General features: G+C 42.1%; 1 pseudogene; it reads left to right on the top strand.

Annotated features, from left to right (window-relative positions):
• Positions 1-9,733: 9,733 nt before the first annotated feature.
• LOC123149936 (putative disease resistance protein RGA3) lies at positions 9,734-16,092 on the top strand (annotated as a pseudogene).
• The last annotated feature ends 726 nt before the right edge of the window (positions 16,093-16,818 follow it).

Below are 16,818 nucleotides of genomic sequence, written 5' to 3'. Positions count from 1 at the left end.
TTAATATATTTTCCCGTCACATGCTAGCACAATGCAGTAGATGATCTGATATCCTTATAGCCGGCATGGAGGTTGAAGTTGTTGGTCAAAGTTGAACTTTGGCTTTAGATTTTGGGACTGAGGGAGTATCTTTGACCACTTAGAGTGTTCGGTTCCCATTAGTATCACAAGATGACCATAAAAGACATGTTGTGTCACATGTGCGTGGACTGGAAGATCACTAATATATATATATATGTGTTTGCGATGTAAATTAGACAAATATCCTACACATATTAGGCATGGGTTGATCAATTACCAGTTCTGGCGGACTGGAGGGATGGCACGTGACGCCCTCCATATTAGGCATGGGTCGCTTTTGTACTTCCATCATCGCTGTGGTACTTGGCACTGTTGTCCACAATATCCTCTAGCCTCGTGTTCATGGACTTGATCTTCCGGGAGAGGATGTACCGGACACGGATCTGTGTGCCGAAGTTAGAGAAGAACATGGCAGCCGCCACACGCCAGTTGTGACCGAAGCGGGAGAGGTCGGCCTGCAGGAAGAAATTGTCGATGGCATCCTCGGCTGCGAAGGCAACCTTGCGCACCTGGTACGCGAGTACGCGGATTTGCTGATTGCTGTCTGACCTGCTGCGGAGGTCAGTCTCGTGCACCAGCGCATGCAGCCACATGAGCTTGTCGCGGAGGCGGTCAATCTCGTTGCCCACGGCGGCTAGGGCCTTCCCCTCCGTCACTGCTAGCGCCTGCAGCTTGCTCAACAGTGGACCAACAATGGCATCTGCCATCTCTCTCTCTCTGGTATGCTACTAGAGCCAATAGTGTTTGATCAGCACACCTAACCTACCACAGTTTTACAGGCCCAATCTGTATGTGCACCTAAATGTGAATTTTAGGCTCTCGTGTGCTTATTTGGTGTGCTAGTAGGCTCACACACAAGGAGGGTTGTTGGAGAACAGCCTAACGAGTCAATCCATATACCTCATGCAAATTGAATGGACACTGATATAGGATTGCTTATCAGAGTTGGTTCAGAAACTTCATAACTTTCGGCTTTCCGAGGCGGCCACACTATGAAAGAAGCTATGACAACCCTCAGCTATGATTTGCTTTTGCTCCTCAAACTAGAACCACACCCCCTTTTATAGGGAGAAATGGAAGCAAATGCATCTATTGCTTAAGACTGGCCATAGTGGGAGTAACTTCAACAGTAGCATCAAGTCCAACTCAGCAAAGTTCCCTATGTGGCATTGAGTTAATGAGGAGAGATGTAATTTGAGTAATTTAGCTAGTTACCCTAACATCACATATCCAATACAATATGAGTCTATATAACCTAATAAATGAAGTTTTGCATGACACCACACTTATGTTACTACTCGCTACTCAATATGAGTCTATATAGCCTCAGTATATGTTACTAGTGTAGGTTACACTCTATGGCTAGTCTAATGGCAGCACTTTTAACATCATTGTTATTTCATTTATTGTACCCTCTTTTCTATAACAACCAGTTGGGCATAATTTTGTCCAAAACTTACCGGGTCACACCTCATCCCAAAATGCACATGTAAGATTTATTTTTCTATGTTCTTTCAAAAGAAAAATAGAGGTTACCTAATATTTACATATTCAAACAAGACTTGCAAGCTAGACAAGTTAAGTCCTTGATAACAAGGGAGCAGTTGCACTAACAACAAATTGATTTGACGTGTAGTTGCCTAGCTAGACAACAATCACCAATCGACCGACTTAGTTAATCCTCGCCATTTCGTTTAAAGAAAATCCATATATGTGGATGATATACATGGCATGTCGTTTAAAGAAATCCATATATGGCTTGAGACAAGCTTCAAGGCAGTGGTACCTAAAGTTCGACGAGATTATTAGAACTTTTGGTTTTAAAGAGAATGAAATGGACAACTGCATATATGTTAAATTTAAAGGCAGTAGGTTCACAATTTTAGTCCTATATGTGGATGATATTCTATTGGCTTGCAGTGATAAAGATATGCTGCATGAGACCAAGAGATTTCTGTCCTCAAAATTTGACATGAAGGATCTCGGTGAAGCCTCGTATGTCCTTGGCATCGAGATTCATCGAGATAGGTCCAAAGGAACATTAGGACTATCGCAAAAGGCATACTTTGAGAGAGTACTAAAGAAATTCAATATGCATAAGTGCTCTTCCTCACCTGCCCCCATAGTTAAGGGCGATAAGTTTGGGACATTCCAATGTCCGAGGAACCAAAATGAAACTGATCAAATGAAGTCGATTCCTTATGCTTCAGCTGTCGGAAGCATCATGTATGCTCAAGTATGTACACGCCCTGACTTAGCTTTTGTAACCGGGATGCTTGGCAGATTTCAATCTAATCCAGGACCGGACCACTGGAAGGCCGCAAAGAAAGTCTTGCATTATATGCAAGGTACTAAAAATTTCATGCTTACATATAGAAAGTCCGATAACCTGGAAGTTATTGGTTATTCAGACTCTGATCTTGCCGGGTGTGTGGATAGTATGAAATCCACGTCAGGTTATATATTCACACTCGCTGGAGGAGCCATATCGTGGAAAAGCTCCAAGCAAAAGATAGTTGCCTCATCTACGATGATGGCAGAATATCTAGCATGTTTTGAGGCCACCGGGCAGGCTGTATTCCTAAAGAATTTCCTTCCCGGACTTAAAGTGGTTGACAGCATTTCCAAACCACTGACATTGTACTGCGATAATGAACCCGCAGTTTTCTATGCGAATAACAACAAGTCAAGTGCTGCTGCCAGGCACATTGACCTAAAGTACCATGTTGTTCAACATAGAATCCAGGATCAAACTATTAATGTTAAGCATATCAGTACGACACGTATGCTTGCGGATCCGCTTACTAAAGGCTTACCACCCAATATATTTCGTGAGCATGTAGCCGGCATGGGATTATTGGAAGCCTCTTGATTCTGGAATTATGGGACCGCTAATATAAACCACTCCCAATAAGTAAAATGCTTCCTTTTCGAAATAGGATGTGTGCTATGAGTATTGAGGTTCAATGGCTTTTCATCGGCTGTTGTAACACCTTACTCTGATATATTATTCCTATGGAGAATGGACAAAAGTTATTGAGCCTAACGATCAAGGGGGAGAATGTTGGTATTGATCTAAAGGCCCAATGGGCCAAAACGAAAAAGAAATAAAACAGAAGATAACTTAACGTGAGGGAGAGGGGTACGAACCAACGATCGTTCCCCTTGACCCCAACTCACGCGCCCTGATCGGGGGCACCCTAACCAACTATGGTTTTGGTCCCCTGTCGCCAGCGCACATATAAACAGATGGGGGAGCAGCCGGCACCAACGTCAGACTAGTTCTCGTACGGTTTACTCCTGCTCCCCACATCCCTAAACCCTAACCGATCTGGGGGAGCGCTGCACGACGGGAAGATCATCTCCAAGCTCTGCCCCTGTCCCAGGGCAGTGCCGGTGGCGCCCCGAGGGACGCCGCTACCTGCAGCGAGCATCTTCACCGAGCCTGCATCAAGCCTGCACCGAGCAGGCACGGGACTTCGCACCGTCGACACCAATGGCTGCTTTCATTGGTGGTAAGAACTCAACCCCTCTCTGATCTATGCTATTAGGTGATCTAATGTCTGGCTTATGATCTGTTAAGTAGATCCTACGGGATTATAAGTCTATCAGATTTTGCACTCAACAGGAGCAGAGTGTTTTTACAGAGGGAGAAGATAAGAGAGACGAGTGCTTTAAGTTTCAGACGAGTGGTTGTACAGTTTCAGTATCATGGGCTTTGGCGACGTTGATCCTTCTTCACGTATGCTGGTCTGGTTGTTGCATTTGAATTCACGTTAGTTTGCCAAAGGAAAGTTTCAGTCAGCCTTCCCTGTGAACAAGAGCATGATCAATGCGAGTGTGATTCGCAGTTTATTCACCACACTCGTTTTACAATAGTGCGCATCTTGCTCTTGTTCACGTGGTCAGGTTTTCTTGTAATTTTGCTTGCTTCAGAAATATATGTGCATGTTCTCCTAAGCAAAAGAAAACTGAACCTAAGCTTGCTATGCTTTTGGTGTATTCTCTGACGAGAAGTTTCATGGCATATGCCTGTGCATGGATGACATTTGACTATGAATGAACTTGGGTATCTTGCTTGTTTCCATGTCTTGCGGCTGCACATGATGGTTTAATCAGATGGATGTGAACTGAATCTATGTCCAGTTTACACCGATGTAACTCTACTCAGAAGAAGAGAATGCAACATACAGATGGCGTCGACCTTGGCCTCCTCGTCGATCTGACTCTGCATTAAGAAAACTTGCTGACATGATCCTTCACTGGAAGTCTTCCATCGAATTCACATTCATTCATCCAGAAAAACGAACTGGCTGATTCTGAATATTTACTGATCTTTCTAACGATTTACCGATCTCCTAAAACCACAACTGAGCGGGGTGAATTCAGCAGGTTGACAACTAAATAGGCTCTGCTCCATAGTCTGCCCAACACTGTTATTTTCAGACGGTCCACGTTGATTGTGCCTAAAAAAATGTCTATGGCAGTAAGATTTAGCTTTCGCAAATACTAGTGTTTGTATTGTATACTATTGGCAGTAAGCTTTTCTGCATCGGGAGAACAATTACTGATGTGGTTGCATGGAGAGTAAAGACTATTAGTGATGTCTACATCTTCTTTTGAATTGGTTGCTGTAACCTGAAGGAAGAATCTGCAAACAAAATGGCAGGTATTTGGCGGTTTGGGCTTGGTTCATTCATGCTGATTAATGTGTTGGCTGCCCGGCCCAAGTAAAGCATAAAAGAGTGCAGAAGCTTTGTCAGTCTGCAATTTGCTTACCAGCCTCCATTTTTCATGATTCTCAAGTAATGTCTCCAGGGCGAAGAGTTGATTCTCAATTCCCCTGTATCCCACATATCAAAGAAAAAAATGGAAGAGTTTGTTCTTTAGGAATGACACGGATGTCACTCAGCACCTGTACATCAAAGAATGACACGGATTCTCAACTGCTATTCTTTTAGGAATGACACTACGTACTGCTTCATTTGGTACCCTTCTTTCCACTACATGCTTAGTTTCATTCTAAGATGTTGTGCAAGTGTTGTGGTTTCCAAGTTCCCTGCTTGTCAAAAGTTTGTTCTTTCATTGTCGAGATAAAAGGTGATTCTTGTGATATGTTTCAACTGTACTGGCTCAAAGGTGCTAGCCTTATGAGTTATGAGGCAGCTCCCTACAAATTCTACTCTCCATGGAAAGTGAAAAATCTTGATATGCTGTGTATTTCGTATTATCGGCAACAAGCTCTTTTTGTGTTGAGAAAACAAGTAAGAGTATGTTGCAAACATGATGACAGGTGTTTGGGCATGATTCATTCATTCGGATTCAGTTTCAGCAGCCGTTAGGAATGAAATTCAGAGAAGAGAAGAGCAGAGCAGAGTGGGGGGGATGACAGTAGTATCGTCTATCGTGTAGTAGTAGTGTTTTGTGACAGTGGAAGGTCAACAGATTTGGCATTCGCCTGGATGGAAGAGAAGCCAGGTTTTCATTCTGTACCTTGCTAACTGCAAACTGATTGATTGTGGTGGTGCGCAGAGATGACTGCCCGCCAGGAGCTCAAACTCTGAGGACTCTGAAACTTCCGAATAAATCAATACTTTAGCGCAGGTGAAAGTCTTCTAATGCATGGCTCAGACTGCAACTTGTCGTCGGTTCATGCTATGGCACTCAACGTGTTAACGTCTCTAAATTTTGTTGGTATGTACTCCCTCCGTTCCAAATTACTCGTCATGGTTTTAGTTCAAATTTGAACTAAAACCACGACGAGTAATTTGGAACGGTCCCTTGAGCCCTAGAGTCCAATAATATCAGAACAGAACCAAGCCTTGAGGACGAAAGATCCACAGGATCCACATGCATGATTTGGACAGTTAATCTGTTCTCAACCGGGTGCATGATTGTGTACCTGATCCAATATGCTTTTATACTGGAACTTGGTATTAAACCCAAATTAAGTGTTGGCGGGTTCTTTACCCCCTCGTGCATATGGTTTGTTCATATACTACCCTGCAGTTTGGCTGTGTTGAATGAGCAACAACAGTACATTCATACTCCATAACATGCTTCCTAACCCACCTGTATCAACATGATTTCTGTATTTTTGTACCTGAAACAAATGACCTTTTGTATTCTGGAGGGTCCCACTGTATTTATGTACGTAAAACAAAAATACATGCCCATTTTAGTTTATGTATTTATCCTTTTATACAACCCATATAAATACGTATATTGATGAAAATTCGTACACATATACTATACATCTATATCTACACGGGACAAAAAAATCTAGAACATTCCGCGGTGTATGAAACTGTGTTTTCTCGTGAATAAATAAATGACTAGTAATGTTTTCCTCGAAAGGGCTCCAGGGAATCGGTTTTTAGGAATGCTTGTGTGCCGTGCTTGGCATGCTCGACTGTCATAATCTAATTAATCAACGTTATAAATTCAAAGAAGAAAAGTACGCATGCGTCCTTGGCCCCTACTTCACTTCAAGAAAAGAGGGGTTGGTTCATGTCCAACTATGGAAACAATATATGTGTGCTGCATGTTGTATAATATAGTGATAGACATGGAGGATCATGACGAGGAGGGGTGGGGTAATTACAACAAGCACGTGCGAAGGTTAGCAGACGAGGATGCGGTCAGGATGAGGGATATACTGTCCCGGCACTTGATGAAATCTGGAGGTAAATTAACACAAGTGCACGCTGATTTCTCCCTGTTATGGGTTTGTTCGAACACTTTGTCTGTTTACTTTTCTGTCTTCCTTGGATCCCGCTTTAATACAACCACCTCTACAAAACGTATAAAGGGGCATCATACACACTTCCGTATGTACGGTGGATCATTCACCAGGAGAGTGTACGCCATACGTCAGTAGAGGACCCGCTACTGGGCCGACCTACTAACATGAACCGATATATGGAGGCGCAAAAGTCAAATTAAAATAGGACGCGCTAGGAGTGGATTCAAACTAGGGACAATCAAGTAGCGAATTGGAGCTGCTAGCCACTCAATCGGTCAGCTCCATGTGGTCTGAAGGCAGCGCAGGCTTTTTATGTAAACGTTCAGAAGCGGTGTATTTTTGTTTTGAAACAACATTTACAAAATTCTGCATTTCACTGAACTTTTTTGAATACTTTTTAAATACCAAATATGTTATAGGTTATGTGAACATTTTTTTAAAAACAGAAACATTTTCTGAAATTACAAAACAAAATTTGACAAGACGGACATTTTCTGAAATCCACAATTTTTTTTAATACACGAACATTTTCTGAATCTATGAACAATATTTAATAAGAGAATTTTTTTTGTAAACACTAATAATATTTGAAAAACTAGAGCACATTTTGAAATTCTGAACTCATTTATAAAAAATAGGGAAAATAGAAATTATGTTTTTTAAATAGAAAATTTTGAAACGCTGAACTTTTATGAAAAGACGAACAAAATTTGAAATTCTAATTTTTTTTTAAAAGATTGTTAACCTAATGAATTTCCGATCCTGCAACCGCAACTGTTAACTAATTCAGCGAGTGAGGTGAAATTACCAAGTTGACGACTCCTTAGTCGGCTCTGCTCTGTAGTCTGCACAACACTAATTAATTTCAGAGGATCCACGTTAATTCTGACTTAACAAGTCTACAACAGTAAGATTAATCAGAGTTGAGTAACTAACAACGTTAAGCTCGTGCATTTTTCACTAACATGTATAGCAGCCATCTTGAGTTCATTGTCATCTCCAGTCTGAATCCTGTACAACTACTACACGATATTTCAACTGTACTGGCACAACTTATGATTCGTGAGGGAGGCAGCTGCGAATTCTACTCTACATGGGAAGTGAAAAATCTATCTAGATTATTGATTCATTACTTTGGATTCGGTTGCAGCAGCTGTTAGAAATGAAGTTCGGAAAAGAGCAACAGATTTGAACAGTGAGTAGTATCGTGTAGTAGCATTCAACATGTTATCTCACCGCCTTGATCAGCAACGTACCTAGAGAAGCAAGGCTTGAGGACAGAGGTCCATATATAGCATGAATTTTGTGCCTTGTTTCACATAGGAGGGTTACTACAAAGTAGCATAGCAGTCAACACTATATACGCACGGGTGGTCTTTGATTATAAATGAACTGGGTGATCCTGTTCAAGTTGCCTTCTTTTATATATTATTAACCTCTAGTGGCTGCAAGCGAGATTTAGCATTTGCTAAAATTTCACAACAAAAAATAAAAAGTTATTGACAGATGAATGGGCTTATGGGCTGTGGGCGGTGCAAAGGAGTAGCTTCTATTGGGCTCTCCTTTCCCAGATTTATCCAATTCCTCTGGCTTTCTCAAAAAAAGAAAAAAAATTCCAATTACTCTGACTCACTCACGCACTCTATAGGCTTCCTCGCTGCCGGCCAACTCCAGATCCAAATGGGGGATCCCCACCGCTCCGCCTCTGGCGCGCGCGTTCCGGCAATAAATCTAGCATCTTGCCTGTTTGCAGGGGAAGCACTGCTCATAAATAAATCTAGCTCTACACCCATGTTACTCCTGATTAGCAAAGTTCATGACCAAAGAGCCCGTGGGCGGTGCAAAGAGAGCGTTGGAATGCCCATGGCATGTTGGCGGGCAAAGAACACATGGGCAGTCCCCATTCCTCCTTCCACCACAACTAGTTACATTCTTTGCCTTTATTGTCGGTTCATACAATCTCCATGTCCCCGGTTAACCATGAAAACACAATTTTCCCCAAATCAAAGGAGCGCGCATGGCATGGCAGCACAGTCCGTCGCCATTCCACTCCACAAGGTCTATAACAGTCTTGTCTTAATTTTGATGATATTAACACACAGGGTGCGCAGGGGTATAAAACATGCAGAAGCTGCTTAGCTGTAACAATTGATGGTCGATATGTATAGTATAATCTTAGTTCGTGCCGACGATGGTCATGGATTTGGATAAATATGATCTTAGTTCGTGCCTGCATGATCTCCAGTTAGTGGACATTTTTTAGATTAAATCCAGATCCAAATCTTACCGATGACACTTAACAAACTATTCATTTGTTCAAAATTGCAATGGTGCAGGATCAGCAACCTGACAGCTAGACCACGTTATGTATTTGGTAAGTCAATTAGGTCCATCACGGAAAATAATATGCGGATCATAGCTACCTTTCGACAGACGAGCCTGACAAACACGCCGTGCCTGCAACGAACCTACATAATTAGAATTTAGAGGCGTAGAGCTAGTTGACCTGAACGAATCATGCGAATCATTAAAAAGATTAAGCAAAAATCCGCAACATGACAGCTATAGCCCACGTTATGGAATCAATGAAGAGATGTGGTGGGGTCCTCATGTCAATATGTTATAGTACAACGGAAAGCTTCCCTTTTGCTAAACATCATTTTGGTAGTTCCCATTTCATTCATACACAATGGAAGCCTCATTTGATCTTTGCCAGGACTGAGTGGCTCCCTGGAGCTGAATGAGCAGGACATCCGTCCGTTTCGAAGGTTGGTCAGGTAGTTCATGTTTAATTTTTCTCTTCTAATTACACCTAGCTGAGCTTCTTGCTCGTTTTCCATGTCTCTCATCTACTTAACTTTCACCTTACCTTTATTATCACAGCAAAAGCCATCAAGTGCAATGGCAATGGTGCTGGATGCATTTGCATCCTACTTGGCAGACTTGCTCGCGTAGATGGATGCAGAAGAGCTGGGAATGCTGATCGGTGCTTATGACGAGATCGGCAAGATGGGGAACAAGCTTCACGACCTCAAGAACTTCCTCGCAGATGTCGATAGGAGGAGCATCAGCGACAAGAGCATCCAAGAGTGGGTGGGGCAGGTGAGCAGGTGAAGCGTGCCATGTATGAAGCTGCTGACATCCTCGACCTTTGTCATCTCAACGTCATGGAGAGTGGAACATTACATGTAAACATAGGGTGTTTTCACCCCCCCCCCCGCTCCTTCTCTTCTGCATGCAGAATTTTAGAGGGTGTTTCAATCCCTTGCTCTTTTGCATGCAGAATCCCTCCCATGCTCATGACATCAGCACCCGCATCAAGGCGCTCAACCAGAGGCTTGACACCATCAAGGAGCAGAGTGTTGCCTTTGGCTTCATCAATCTTGGGTCCAATGAGTATCATAGCAGTCATATGAACTTCTCTCATCGTGGTAATCCTAGCTGGGAGATGTCGGGGGATCCCGACCGGTTCGGTGTGGTTGGAGAGAAGATCGAAGAAGACACAAAATCACTAGTGGCTCAGATCATGCAGGCAGGAAACAATGTCAGCAACAACATCATGGTGCTTGCCATCGTAGGTGTCGGCGGGGTTGGCAAGACCACCCTTGTTGAGAAGGTCTTCAATGATAAGGCCATCCAAGGTGACTTCAGCAAACATATATGGTTGAGCATTGACAAAAACTTCAGTGAGGTTGAGCTCTTGAGAAGAGCGGTTATTGAAGCCGGAGGAGACCATTGGCGGGCTGGAAATACGAAGAACACGCTTCATCAAACCCTGAAGGATGCCTTGATTGGCCACAAGACCTTACTAGTAATGGATGATGTGTGGGACCATGGAGCATGGGAGGGTGTGCTCAAAGTTCCCTTCAATGCTGCTGCTTCAGGCAGTCGAGTCCTAATCACCACCAGAGATGAAGGTGTTGCGCTGGGGATGATAGCCACATGGCCCTACCACCATGTCAACACATTAGCGCCTGACGAGGCTTGGTTGTTGCTCAAGAAGCAGGTTAGTACATATCAATGGCTTCTACGCACTAATACCTGCTGGAGTGCAAGCCATGTCAATAATTTTATAGGTCTGATATTAACCTTGCTATTTTGCAAATAAATAAGTAAATAATAATGTCATCAAAGCATGGTGCTAAACAAAGAAATATATCATAATGCCAACTGGATTTTCCATACTTTGTTGCCTACATGACACATTCGAAACACTAGGATTTTATTTTACCGAACTTTAGTAATTTGTAGAAAATCCGCATAATTAATAGATATGTTGTCTTTTACCATTGAAGAATTGTGGGGTGTATATACATGTAGTGATTAGATTGTTGCTAATTTTTAATTGTTTTGTCAAACCCAAGATGAAGATCTGAGTGATCAGCTGCTCTTCCACTACCTTAGTATATAACAGAAACAAAAATGTTATTTAAGATAAGAAACCAATAGTTTTTGTGAAACCTACCAATGCAAGAAAAATCGTTAAAAAATAACCAGACTAAAAGTTGCAGTGGTTTTCCGTAAAAATTGCACTCAGATTTTTGGCTGCGGTGTTTGTCTAGTATTATGATTTTTGTAATTTTTCCTATATTTAGAGTATAGTTTTCTGTAACAACGATGAGAGAGTAGTGCAAAAGTATATTTTTCTGACAATGCATTCCATTTTATAAAGGAAAGGAAAGAATTTCTTCGTATATAGTGTGTACATCATATGTGGAAGTCATTGCATAAATCTTTGGAGCATAGGAGCATGATAAGTAAATACATTCATTGATTCATAGCATTTCTCTTTTGACAAGCACTTTTTGTACTTTGAATATTTAGATAGTCAAACCTACCTTGATGAATAGACGACTACATCCAATAGTACTCTTGTCTATTAAGAGGTATATTTGAGCGCCTTAGAGGAGCTTGGTACGTAGTCAATTAACTGTATCGGTTTGTTCAATAATATGTTTCCAGGTACTTTCAAGTGATATGGATGAAAACCACACCAATACGCTGAAGGATATCGGATTGAAAATTATACAAAAATTTGGTGGTTTACCACTTGCCATTAAATTAATGGGAGGACTCTTGCGTCAAAGAGAGGGGTTGCGCTGTTACTGGGAGAAGGTTTTGGATGATTCTAAATGGTCAATAGCTGAAATGCCTCGAGAGCTCAGTTATGCAGTATACTTGAGCTATGAAGACATGCCTTCTTATCTAAGGCAGTGTTTTCTATACTACTCTCTTCTTCCTAAGTGTAAAAAATTTCATGTGGGTGACGTAGTTGCCATGTGGATTAGTGAAGGATTTATTCATGGCAGCTTGAATGATTTAGAAGAATCTGGAAGATATTACTACAATCAGCTGATATCTAGGAACCTAATAGAGCCAGATAAATCTTATTTTGATCAATCTTATTGTAGCATGCATGATGTTGTTCGCTCATTTGCTCAGTATGTGATGAAAGATGAAGCACTTATAGTTCACAATGAAGACATCAATATTCTTGCTAAACTCAATTCACAGAAGTTTCTTCGGTTGTCTATAGAAACCAACATGCTCCAATCTGGTGAAATTTATTGGCAATCTATGCACAAGCAGCACGTGAGAACATTAATCTCAACTATCCACATCAAGATGAAGCATGGTGATTCATTGGCTAACGTTTCTTGTCTGCGGGTTCTACATATTGAATCTACGGATGTGGCCACATTGGTTGAATCGTTGCATCAACTCAAGCACCTGAGGTATCTGGCACTGATAAATACTGATATATCTGTACTTCCAGGGAACATTGGCAATATGAAATTATTGCAGTTCCTCAACCTTTGTGGATGCACACAACTAGTGAATCTACCTGATAGCATTGTCAACCTTGGCCAGCTGAGGTTACTTAGTATTCCAAGCATAAGGATGATACCTAGAGGCTTCTGCGGTCTGACAAGTATGAGGAGACTACATGGCTTTCGAGCCCACATGGACGGTGATTGGTGTAGTTTGGACGAGTTGGGTCCTCTTTCCCAACTCAAACTTCTTAAAGTAATTCAACTGGAGAGTGTATCTTCTGCTTCGTTTGCTGCTAAAGCTAGGCTTGGTGAAAAAATACATCTCATCGACCTATTCTTGCACTGCACCAGCAAATTGGGAGATTATTGGTTTGGTAAAGAGTATGAAGGCATCTCTCAAGCAGAGTAGCAACGAATTGAGGAGGTGTTTGATGAGCTCTGCCCTCCTCCTAGTGTAGAAAATCTTCATATCGAAGGGTATTTTGGCCATCAACTCCCGAGCTGGATGATGTCGACATTGACAGTGCCCCTCCACAACCTGAAGACACTATATTTTTCTGACCTGGCTTGTTGCACCCAACTTCCCAATGGGTTGTGTCAGCTCCCCTATCTGCATTTGCTTCAGGTCTGCAATGCTCCATGCATCAGGCGTGTTGAGACTGGATTCTTGCAGGCAGCGGCAACACCATTTCCAAGGTTAAACAATTTGTCCTTAATTGGATTGGTGGAATGGGAGGAGTGGGAGTGGGAGGAGCAAGTGGAAGCTATGCCACATTTGGACGAGCTCTTTCTCTGTAATTGCAGACTGAGGCGTGTTCCACTTGGGCTTGCCTCCAATGCAAAGGCTCTGAAGAAATTAATCATACAAGATATCCAACACCTGAGCTATCTTGAGAACTTTCCTCTTATTGTTGATCTTACATTGCTTGGAAGCTCCGACTTGGAGAGGATCACCAATTTCCCAAATCTGCAGAAGCTTACCATCACCTATTGCCCAAAGTTGAATGTGCTGGAGAGTATCCCTGCGCTCAATATGTTGATCCTTGAAGATTACACCATGGAAGAACTCCCAGAATACATGCGAGATATAAAGCCAAGACATTTTCAATTATTCTGCAGGTTATGGCTGCTCCGTTCAGTAGCCGCAGGCCAATCTGGTATCGAGTGGGACAAATTCAGCCACGTGGAGCATGTCAAGGCATATGCGTATGATGGTATGAACAAAAGGAAGTGGTATGTGATGTACACAAGAAGTGACAACTTCAAGATTGATTCATAGCCGCTCTTCCATATTTAAAGGTACAGAAAATAAAAAATTACACTTTGCCTTAGTTTGTGGGCACTCTAAATCTGTCATTTTATAAGTTTGTTTCATTTTGTCTCCTGTATATATATGCTGCATGAAGACTGCATATATTCCATACTTTTTTTTTGTTTCACATGATTAAGTCATCTCGGAAGACATGTAGACATGGTTGTACTAGACATGCAAATTAAGTCTTAGCCACAACCGTGAGCATTGTTTAAGGCCACCCTCTGATTTCGTTGCACCCCCTCATGCTGCTAAGGATTTGTTTTTCTACTTGTTCCGTAGATCAATTACCTCAAGTTAAACAAATCAAGAGTAATATGTTTGTTCTTGGCTTAAGATTATGTATAACCAGTTTTGTACTTTCCTTGCCATGCAGAAACTTTATCACCTTCTATGGTATTCACTACAAAAGGATTTGAGTCTTTGTACAAAATGAGAAGAAGTACCTTTAGTTATATCTGCAGCTTGGTGAAGGTGCCCCTTTCCGAAGATATGATGGTAAAACGTCACACCTTCATTGATGACAGAGTGTTGTCTTTCCATGATGCAGTAGCCATTGCTCTGAGAATGTTGAACTCAGGTGAGACACCAGAGATTATAGGATCATCATTTGGTGTGGATGGGTCAACGGTTTCGCTATTAACTCAGAAGTTTGTTAAGGCTGTGGAAGGGCGAGCAATGCACCACATCAGTTTGCCTGGCTCCGCTCAAGTGGATAAGATTGAGCGCAAGTTTGACAAGATCCATGGCCTCCCAAACTACTGCGGTGTTGTGCATACAACTCACATCAAATTTGGATCACAAAACCATGAGAATGAGGAAAATGATGGCATGCTAATGCATGCCGTGGTTGATGCGGATATGAGGTTCACGGGCATTTCATTGCGGCCGCAAGGTAGCATGAACCAATCAAGATTTTTTCACGACGCTTATGTCGTCGAGTCCTGCGTGGAGGGTGTTCGGCTGAATGGTAGAAAGCTGAATGGATCATCAGGTGCGGGATCGGAAGTTAGTGAATACATAATTGGTGATGTAGGATACCCTCTTTGCCCTGGGCTCCCCACACCTTACCGGTTGGATAATGGCCTCTCATTCTCAGACGCCAAAGTTGAGTTCAACAGGAGACATTCTGCAGCTACAGCTGTTGATCTGAGGCCGCTAACAAGGCTAAAAGAAACGTGGAAGTGCCTGGAGGGAGAAGGGTGGCATCCAAAAATCAACTTGAGATGTACTGGACAGTGAGCACATGCTGCATGTTGCATAACATAGTGATAGACATGGAGGAGGAGGGTGTAGGCATGCCGAGTGATCGGGAGGATAATTACATTGAGCAAGTGCTGCAGGTAGAAGACGAGGACACCATCGGGGTGAGGGATGCACTGCCCCAACGCCTGATCGAATCTGGAGGTAAAACAGCAATACCCCGACAATGTTGTATTTGTTCATTACATTTTTGTTCCATCCTATCCTATTTGTTTCATCTTATTAATTTCATCTATTTGGACGTTAGTCCACACAATGGCTGCAGAGGAGGAACAATAAGTAGCAACAGTTGCACCCGGTTCAGGAGATGAAAACAAGGAACAAGAAGAATACCAGCGACAAAAAGCTGGCCAGGAAAAGGAGCCGTTTTCTCCATCTAATTAACCTGGTATTCATTTACCTCTCCTATTACGAACTGTGCTTCTAGTGGCAGTTCTCTTCTAAGTTGCTACACATAACACTAATTAATTAATGTCAGTTGAAACCATTATTAAATCCCTTGGCGATATATGTTAAATTGACTTGGAGAGAAATTAATCTGATCTATACATGCACCTATTTTATTAGCAATTGCTAAGCAGAACATTACCTATTAGGACTGGATCTCATGTATTCCCTTTCTGCACAGGCCCTGACTATGCAGCCAAATTGGTGCTGCCACATGAATGAAAAGATGGATCACGGAAAAAGACAAGTGTTGTGTAGGATTGATCACATCTTTGGCAAGACAAGTGTCGTGTATTCTATATTATTGGCAGTATGTTTTGATGTGTTGAGAGAACAATTAATAATGTAGCTGCACATAGGCTAAGAACTGTAGTCAGTGAGTGGGTGTTGGTTGTTTCCGTGTATTCTTTCAGTTGGTTGTTGTAATGTAGCTGCACAGACGTAGTAAGCTTTTATGTGATTTCCATATATTCTTTCAGTTGGTTGTTGTAACCTGAAGGAAGAATCTGCAAACATGCATAATGTCAGCGAGTGGGTGTTGTATGTTTATAAATGACAGGTGCTTGGGCATGATTCGTTCATTCAGCTATAGCAGCAGTTAGCGCTAAGCGTGCTGTGCATGATATATAATAACAGAGATATGACAGGGTCGAGTGTTGGCGACAGTTGATCAACTGATTTGGCTCACCTGGATGGAAATTCAGATATGTGTCCCTTAAGTTGTGGAAGGCGTGTCCTGTTGCTTGAGGATAAGACCAGACGCAACAATTCAGACTAGTACTAAAACTAAGGCTTGAGGACAACAATCCTTCTTCCCAGGATTGCAGTTGCATGTGCTCTGAGGTTAGTTTGCATGTGAACAAGAGCAGGCGTGTGAGATTTTTTTATTTACAACGAGTGTTTTCAGTATACAACAGTGTGCACTGCTTATGCATCTACTAGTTTTCATTTAATTTGGCTGCAGATATATGCTTCTGTACGATGTTACTGGTAAAGTGATCTCCGCTTCATATATAATGGGAGCTTTATGTTTTTCTTCTGTTTAACTTGCTAGAGCTTCTTACCACGTACATGGCGCTGAACCTTGTGGATGGGTATGGCCAGCCGGCGCTGCTATACATCGTTCCTTTCAAAGTGGGTAAGAAACCGACATCGTCTATCTATCACCGGCTTTTTGTAGGTGCAACATATGGCGC

The sequence above is a fragment of the Triticum aestivum genome, chromosome 7A, assembly GCF_018294505.1.
Source record: "Triticum aestivum cultivar Chinese Spring chromosome 7A, IWGSC CS RefSeq v2.1, whole genome shotgun sequence".
Lineage (NCBI taxonomy): Eukaryota > Viridiplantae > Streptophyta > Magnoliopsida > Poales > Poaceae > Triticum > Triticum aestivum.
This window is presented reverse-complemented; position numbering and strand designations above follow the sequence as displayed.